We start from the raw sequence: 9,108 nt of genomic DNA, 5'->3' as shown, positions 1-9,108 counted from the left end.
CCACAGCTCCTACTGTCCGGGAACCACGGGGCGGTAACTGTAGCAGGGACTGTGATGCAGGCAGGCGCAGCACGCGGAGCCACCTGGCCACCCCTGAGCCTAGGAGCCGGACATGCCAGTTGCTTCCAGGAGTCACTCAAGGTAAGTGCTGCCAGAAGCCCACACCATTCACCTCCTCCTGTGCCCCAACCCCCTGCCCCAGCCCTGAACCCCCCACCTCTAAACTCCCTCGCAGAGCCTGCCCCCACCCTCTTCTGCACCCCAACTCCCTGCCCCAGCCTTGAGTCCCCTCCTGCACCCAAACTCCCTCCCAGAGCCTGCCCCCTGGCCCCTTTCTGCACCCCAAACCCCTGCCCCAGCCCTGAGCCCCTCACCCCTAAACTCCCTCCCAGAGCCTGCCCCCACCCCCTTCTGCACCCCAACACCCTGCCCCAGCCCTGAGCCCCCTCCCACACCCAAACTCCCTCCCAGAGCCTGCCACCACCCCTCTTCTGCACCCCAATCCCCACCCCAGCCCTGAGTCCCCTCCTGCACCCCAACTCCCTCCCAAAGCCTGCACCCCATACCACCTCCTGCACTTCAACCCCCCGCCCCAGCCCAGTGAATGTGAGTGATGGTGGGGGAGAGTGAGCGACAGCGGGAGTGCGGATGGAGTGAGCGGGGGAGGTGGAGCCTTGGAGAAAGGGCGGTGGGGGTGGTGGGGACAGGGTGCTTGAGTTTGTGCAATTAGACAATTGGCAACCCTAATCAGATACGAATTCCACCCTTCCACCAGCGTGGTCTTGGTGCTGGGACCCAGCCGGCTTTGTAGGCGTGGGTGAGCACTGTCACCCTCTAGTGGGTGGGCACCCGTGGAAGATAAGGGTCACCCTGTTAGGAGCGCCCCTTTGCTCCCACGGCAGGGCCATGTGTGTTTAGTGAAGCTCATTGCCCGCTGAGGCCCATGGTACATAGGTCACATTGTGACACGTGCATGTTCTCATCTCATCCCACCTTCCTGACTGCAGTCTGTGTCACCTTCGTTCTCTCAGCATGAAGCGCTAACCCCTACCCCCTCTCCGGCCACACTCACATTCTCTTTCTTATGCCACGTGGGTCCCTCTAACCTCACCCCTTCCTTGCTGGGCGCAGGATTCCACATGGACGTGTGTATGGATTGTTATATTGGTCATCAGGCATAAGCCGCTATGGCGAAAGCTAAAGCACTTGTTCTCACCCCCTCCCCTGCCCCGAGTGTAGCAGACTTCTTTTTTGTGTGGCTCAGACACAAGTGACACACACACACACCCACACACACCCCAGAACAGTGAGTTACACATATCTCTACTCACAATGGCCTTTAACAAACCTAGTCCTGGGAGTATCTGAAGAACCCCCTCAGCTCCCACTGACTTCAGCATTAACGGAGTCCAGCACCGCCTGATGAGCACAAACCCACTGTGGAGTGACCAGCTTCCCCGTAAAACACACATCAAATTCCAGCGAAAGAATCAAACGAAGGCGAGCGAGGACAATACCCCTGACTTGAAAGCCTGCTGCACATGTGGGACACTGTCTGGTACAAAGCAACGGTGAGCAAATAAACAATCAACCCTGAGACTCTCTTGTCATCAAAGAGATGCTTGAGATATCTTCGATCTCCAGTTGCTTTCTCCTTCCCAGCAGATCTTGACCTTTTGCCAAAAGACCTGGCAGTGACATAGGAAGAAAGCTCTTTATCTTGGCCTTAACAACAACAATAACAACAAGTGCCTTGGCATTACTCCGGATAGCTCGGCAGACGCAGCAGACATCAATGCTGGAAATCACCAGGGCTGTCCTTAATGTCCTGCAGAAAGGCCAAAGATCTTATTCTTTGAACAGCTGTCACTGCAGAACATCAGGCAGAAAAACAACTCCTGGAACAATGCTGAGTTCCTCTGGCAGGCATTAGGCAGAAACAAAACAGCGCATGTCTAGGTAGTTATCTGGCCCTCGTCACCAGAGAATCTGTGCACCTCACGCTCACCAACAGAGGTGAACCTCGCAGTGCCGCTGAGACGGGGAGGTGTTAGCTCCGGATTGCACAGGGTGTCAGGAATGAGGACTTGCACAAGCAGTCAATAGAAGAGTTGGGAATTGAACTGGAGTCCCAGCCAGTGCCTGAGCCACTAGACCATCCATCCCATTGCATGCTGAAAGGGTGGCCACAAGGTAACTGGCTCTAGAGTCCTTATTCTAATGTTTTCAATACACAGGTTTGAGGCGTCTTTAAAATATAAGGACTGTGTCAATGTCAACAAACGTTTAGAGGGGGAAGTGTGGAAATTTCTACACTTTCTAATTTGGTTTAATTTCATTTTGACATATTCATGTTAATAGTATATATTTGTCTATATTATATTTAACATTTTATCTGGTACTGTGCTGACACTATACAAACTGAAATGACTGGACACTGAAGTGAAATGTTTCAATGTCTCCAAACTGAATTTTTTCAGAATTTTCCTTCCACGAGAAATTTTGACAATTTGTTTCAATTTGGAACTAAAACAAATTGTGAAACATTCGAGTTTCCCACGAAAGGAAAATTCTATTTTCCAACCAGCAGCTAAGGTGACCTTCAGTTTTCCACCCCAGCCTGGAAGGGGCCCAGAATTGAGACGGAATTCAGCCCGTCGTGAAACATTGTTGGCTTTTCTCACTACGTTACAGGGTTGCCTGTGGATGGGAAACGTCTCCCTCGGGTGAGGTTTTGCTGCTCATGGACAATATTTTGCTCTCCACTCTCAAACTGGCCTCGGCACATCCGGCCAGCTAGCAGGGGACAGGGTTATGCCCCTAGTCAGTCAGCTGTAGTTCCGTGTCCTGCCACATACTGCTGCTGTGTTTGATTAGAGCCTGTGTGGTACTGGGAAGACGCTCCAGTCCAGGAGACAGGAGGTCAGAGCGCAGCCAGTACTTACTGTCTTCAGGAATGCTCCATGGTAGTGAGTGTCTTCCTGGGTAACGAGGAGCGCTCCATCTTGAAACAGCTTGGAAAAGACTGGGGCATTATCTAACCACAGAGAGCAGGGCCGGCTTTAGGCCTATTCCACCAATTCCCCCGAATCGGGCCCCGTGCCCAAGAGGGGCCCACGCCAAGTGAGAATCCCTTCCCTGGCTAGAGGCGCCTTTTTAATTTTTACTCACATGGTGGCAGTCCAGGTCTTCGGCGGCACTTTGGCAGCAGGTCGTTCACTTGCTCTGGGTCTTCAGCAGCACTTTGGCAGCGGGTCCTTCGCTTGCTCTGGGTCTTCGGTGGCACTTTGGCGGCAGGTCCTTCAGTGCCGCTGAAGACCTGGGGCGAGTGAAGGACCCACCGCCGAAGACTCAGAGCACCACCCGGTGAGTACAAGCCCCATGAGTTTTTTTATGTTTTTTTTTTTCAGTCATCCCTGCTGGGGCCACATCGAAACTGTTCAAATTGGGCCCTGCACTTCCTAAAGCCGGCCCTGACAGAGAATGGAAAGGAAGCAGGATAGGAATCTGCTGAGGGAGGAAAGATTGGCTCTCCATGCAGTGCCTAGAGCACCATTGGCAGGCAGCTGCAACCAAACCGTTCTGTAACCCAGTCTGTGGTTACAAGATGGAAAGACGAGAGGGATCCGAGTGAGGACGCAGGCGGCGATGTGCAGAAAGGAAGATGGGAGAAAGGAGAACAGCAAAGCAGATGAAGAGAAGAGAGGATGATCCTTAGACTCCTGGAGCAGACACTCAGGATGGGTCAGGAAGGAATCCGTGCTACTGAGCCGAGTGGTGCATGCAATGCTGCAGCTGAGCAGCTGCACCAGCCAGTTACTGGAGAAGATGCTATTGTCTCTCAGTCAGTTCTATCCCCAGCCGGCACTCTGAGGGTTTATTTTTAGCAAGAGGCAGGGAACCTTCTTGCCTTTAATGGAAATTGATCTGTGATTCATGGCTTTGATGGGTGAATGTCCGCCCATCGCTCAGACCTGGCTTCATCTTTGCCCAATAATGCAGCTGCATTAGAGCCGTACAACTCGTGTCCCAGTCCCGTGGGGAACCTGCACTGCTGTGCTGGATGCCTTCTCACAGAGAGGGGGCGGCTCTCTGACTGCCAGACAAACCCTCCCTGCTGCTGCAGCTCCCAATTGCAATGAGATTGTTCCTCATGATCGGAGTGGGGCACCTATGACTCTCCATCTCCCTCTCGAGTTTCATATCCACCTTGGCAGTCATCCAGTCCAAGCTTGGTTCCTTTGGACTGGGGGCCTTGGCTCGAGCTGGTAAATGTCAATACAGCAGACTGGCACCTCTGTCGAACTGCTAACTTGTTCCCCAGAATCTCAGCTGTCATTTAAAAAACTAAGATAGTCTCCAGCCATTAGGTTTGCAAAAAAACCCTCCAAAATGCGACCCGCGTGCAACCGACACAGGAGAGCCGAGTCTGCGGAGAGCCTGGAGCGATAGCTCACAGAGGTGTGAACTGTCCCACTCATCTCAGAGAGGGGGTAACTCAGCCGCACAGTGATGCTAATCTAAATGGTAGCATTGCTGCCTCTTTCATTGTTTGCTCCTGTCAGAAAAGGGAGGGAGAGTCACAGATCTGCAGGATCCACTGGGAGCGATGACTCAGGCTGGTGCCATAAATGGTTGCTATGTAGGAGGTGCCACCACTTGTCCCCCTGTGCTGCCCTAGTCAAGGAGCCACGTGCAGGAGCCCAACAGCACAGGGAAGGGGAGTTCAAGGAGCCCAGAGAGCTGCACAGTAGGAATCCTCCAGCTCCCTTGTTCCTTCCACTGCTCTCTGGCTCTTGCTGGAGATTCCCTTCCTTCACTGATGCCTTCAGAGAAGAGTCAGGATCATCTCCAGATGGCCAGAGTCCTGCAGTCTGATAGAGGGAAGATGGGGGCTAAGCCTGCCTGTGGCTCCCAAACACGCACGCAGCAGCCTTCTTGCTGTAGCTCCAGCCCGCATGGGTCTTCCTTCCACTCTTGCGCTGTGCCCACGGGCTGCAGGCAGAGGAGAGCGGCTCCTGACCAAGGGCTGCCTGGCTACATCATGCCACCAGCCCAGCAGAGGTGGAAAGAGGGGGCCAGGGGTGGGTAACACTGACATTACAGGCACCAGGAGGACCGTGGTCTCCTGGAACCACTGGAGCCCAGGGATGCTCTGTGACTTTGTGTGCCCAAGCTCTTTCAAGCACTCAGCTTGTGTTTTATAGCAGGTTAAGAAATAGAGCAGACCTTTGCTTTCCCGGGAAAATTAATCTCTGGAAAAATCCAGAACCCCTGGAGCTCCATTCCCCCCTCCCCCTCCTTAACCGGGGCCAGGAGGGCATGGTCTGCTGCCGGAGGGAGATTGCTTTATTAAGGCAATAAGTCAGCAATGGCTCTTTGCAGGGCACCAAGGCAGAGACAAATCAAGCTTGCGTTCTGGCCCCTGGAGAGGCTGGAACAGTGTGGAACAGTGAGAAGTGGTAGGCACTGCTGGCTGCGTGTCTGAGGGGAGAAGGGGCACTAACTAGGAAAGGTTTTTCTCTGAAGATGGCCTTGAACCACAGCCTGAGAACATTCTTCCAATAAGCATGAGCTTTCAAAACTGGTTTTCAATTTGGGTATCAATTCTGCCACTCGCTTTCTTTCAGGCATGGTAGCCGCTAACAGACAATGTATGCTGCTCACTCATTGCATGATTGGTAATGCATGCAGTATTCTTCCACCCATTGCAGCCTTTGCAAAGCATTCCCCACCTTTTGGTATCAGAAAATAGGTGGCAATAAAAACAGTTCACTTTCTTCGTAGAAGGCGCATAGATGGGCCATTCTCCCTTGCCAATCCGTTTGTTATATTCAAACATTGATTTGGTCAGGTAACGATTCTGATTGGTGTATCCCCATTGTCAATGAAAAGTCAGCATCTAGATTCTGGCATTTCTGTGGGCCCTTCTCAGTCCAATATGCAGTGAGATCTTGAGAAGTCATGTCCCACTCGCCTGGATCACTGGAGAAGGATTTTTTGCATTACTGTCACTGGGAAAGGGTTAGGGAAGCTAGAGAAGCCACAGGAGGCTGCTCCTTTTCACCAGGTGTGGGTGCCGCGGGTTCACTTGGGCTGGTAGTCGCCTGGACTTCCTCACCACCAGTCTTGGTAGGAGGAAAGAACATTAGGAGAGGAGAGATTTCAGCACTGCATCCTGTCTTTGGCCTCCTTTAATTTCTGCCAGCTCCTTTCTTCGACATGGTTTCTATTGTCCAGTGTAGGCCTTCTGGGTGCAAAGTTCAGTACGTTCAGCTGATCTGTTCTAGAATGTGTGATCAGCTGCTCTGATATGAGGGTTTTAAAGAATGAGTTCTGTGTGCACTAGCCCCTCACGCTTTGTATTTGTTTGTTTTAAGCTTTCTGTAAGAAAAAGGTGACAGCTAGAAGGGACACGGCTCTTTAGATGGTTGCCCAGTCACACTATTTAGCACTTCTGTACTATGTTAGCTCTTCAAAATCACTGTACAGCAAGAAACAAACTTAATCTAAAGCCTTTCAGCATTTGAATGACTAGGAGTTAACAAAACAGAGCTATTCCCTGTTGTGTTCTCCTGCCCTCCCCCACCACCACTCCCAACTAAAAGATTTTATTGAAAATCAGCATCTTAAAAGAACCATTAAGGATCTTTCAAAAGAACAGTCCAACCACAGCTGTTGTAGTGACACCCTTGTTACATCAGGTCTGGTGTTTGTTTAGGGCTGGTATAGAATGAAGGGAGAGCTTCCTGTTTCCTTTGCACGTGTAAATCAAGCAGTCCTTGCTTATTTTTTTTTCCTTAAAGTGCTCTGAGTTTAGGGGAAGAAAGTGAATGAGATTCTGCTTATATCAGATGTGAAAAAGCAGAAGGGACCAAAATCTAGTCTTGTGCAAAAATCTGTTCTCCCTGAAGTCAATAAGGCTACACAGGTGTACCTGTCAGCAGCGATTGGCCTGTGTTCTCATTCCTTCTCGAATCACATTCCAGGCTCACCCACCATTTTCCACTTGGGAAAGAAGTGAGCTTGAGTTGGGGCAGAAAAATGAGGTCTAACTTCAGGTTTATTTAGCTTTAAGTTTTTGGAATGAAACTCAAAAGAAATCAAATGTGAGGTACTTTTATGATGGATTGAACTGCTAGCGAACCAGCAAATGGACAGAACCTGCTTTTAGCCTGTTCCGCCAGTCCTTGTATCAGAGCATGCTAAGAAGTGGATTTAGAATCCTTGAGGGAGAGGGGAGGGAGAAGCTTACAACATTGGGTGTTTAGGTTCCTCCAGTGCTTTTGTAACCCCTTAAAAGTACAAAGCTGTGTTGGCCTGTGGCGCTAGGCTCAGCGTAAGGAAAGAACTTGGTGGCCTGTGCATCCCAGTACAGAAAAATACATCAAAGAAAGAAGTTGGATTTCTTTGATTTTTATTACAGTTCAAGGCAGTATTGAACACCGTGCATTGCAACTCTGAAGCCCCTTGATGGAAGGTTCTGTAAAAGTTACAGGACTGGTAACCAGAATGGGATGAATTGTTTTTCCTACAGATGTGTGGGAATTCGTTCCTTAGACATGGGCAGGGCAGTAGTTCTGGCTGAAGCTGGATAGAGTGGGTGCAGGTTCTGTGCAAGCTTTCCACCCTGCTGCGCTGGTGCTGCCTCTCCCCCCCGCTACCCCGCCCGGCCCTGCACCCCACCACGGCACTCACCAGTTGTCCAGAAACGGGACCCAACATACATAGAAGATGATGGTGAAGAGCACTAGGACCCGGGAGGCAGTGTCCTGGAGCTGCCTGCCAGCCTCAGCCCAGGAGAGGGACAGAGGGAGCTTCTTCCCTCCCTGACAGCTAAGCAGAGCTCTGCAGAAATTAGGGGTGGGGGGAGTAGAGGGGCAATGCGTGCTCAAACTGCACCCACAGCTTGCACGGATTCCTGTGGTAACTGGATTTATAGTGTCTGGTCACCAGTGTTAACCGGATCCCCAGCAATGTGTTCCTGCAGCGCGGGGCGATGCAGCAGGCTGCCAGCTGAGTTCCTGCTAAGCTTTGCCTTTCCCCGACCCTGGCCGCACCCTCTGCCTGACCAGTAGGGCCTAAAAATAGGAGGGCCTAAGGTTATTGCTATATTAGCATATGGGTTAATCCGTCCCTGCCCCTGGGCTGGCATCACGGCCCTGACAGAGCAGCAGTGGGAGGCAGCCTGGTGGTCGTCTCCTGCAGAACCATGGCTGTCTCAGTTACACCCCACCATGCCCAGTGAGGACTCGCAGCCGCTCCCTCCGGGCTGAAGGGCCGTTAGCCATTCTTGACCCCCGCCCAGATTAAGGTGACCAGATGTCCTGATTTTATAGGGACAGTCCTGATTTTTGGGACTTTTTCTTACATAGGTTCCTATTACCTCCCACCCTCATCCCAATTTTTCACATTTGCTGTCTGGTCACCCTAGCCCAGAGTTTCTGCATTTCAAACTGCGACCCACTGAAAGCATCGCACCTCGTAATTGACCATCCAGGCCTCCAGTTTCAGGCTGAACCAGCCTCAGGGCAGCAGCTCCTATTAGGACGGAGACAATGAGTTTCTGCAAACGCACCAGGACCTGACCGGCTTCCATCTGACCAGCGATTCCCATTAAAGGCTGAGGGGCTTTGCTCGGTGCTGGGCCCTGCTAAGGGCTGTTCAGAGAAGGTGCCCGTGCCCACAATCCTGAAACAGCACTCAGGCCATACAAGAGGGCTGTGGCTCAAGCCAGATTCTGCTCCCCACGCCTTCCTGGCAGCCACCTTCTCTACTTCTTCCAGACCCTTTCTGCAACCTCAGCATTGTTGTTCTGTGCCTGAGAGGTCCATGTGAACCCAAAGGAGAAATGGGTGGTACAGATGAGAACAAACATCACAGCTGGGTGTGTTTATTTTTATAGGGATGCAGTGTTGTTGTGTCTCTAATCTGGGACCAACACAGGCTACAAGGTGGGGGGAATAATCTTTGTTATTAGCCCAGCTTCTGTTGGTGAGAGGGACATGCTTTTGAGCTTCCACAGAGCTCTTCAACTCAGAAGCATGTCTCTCTCTCTCCAACAGAAGTTGGGCCAATGAAAGGTATTAACTCCCCGCGGTGGCAACT

This window comes from Chelonoidis abingdonii, chromosome 6 (genome assembly GCF_003597395.2).
Source record: "Chelonoidis abingdonii isolate Lonesome George chromosome 6, CheloAbing_2.0, whole genome shotgun sequence".
NCBI classification, from domain to species: domain Eukaryota; kingdom Metazoa; phylum Chordata; order Testudines; family Testudinidae; genus Chelonoidis; species Chelonoidis abingdonii.
Note: the sequence above shows the minus strand (reverse complement) of the source record.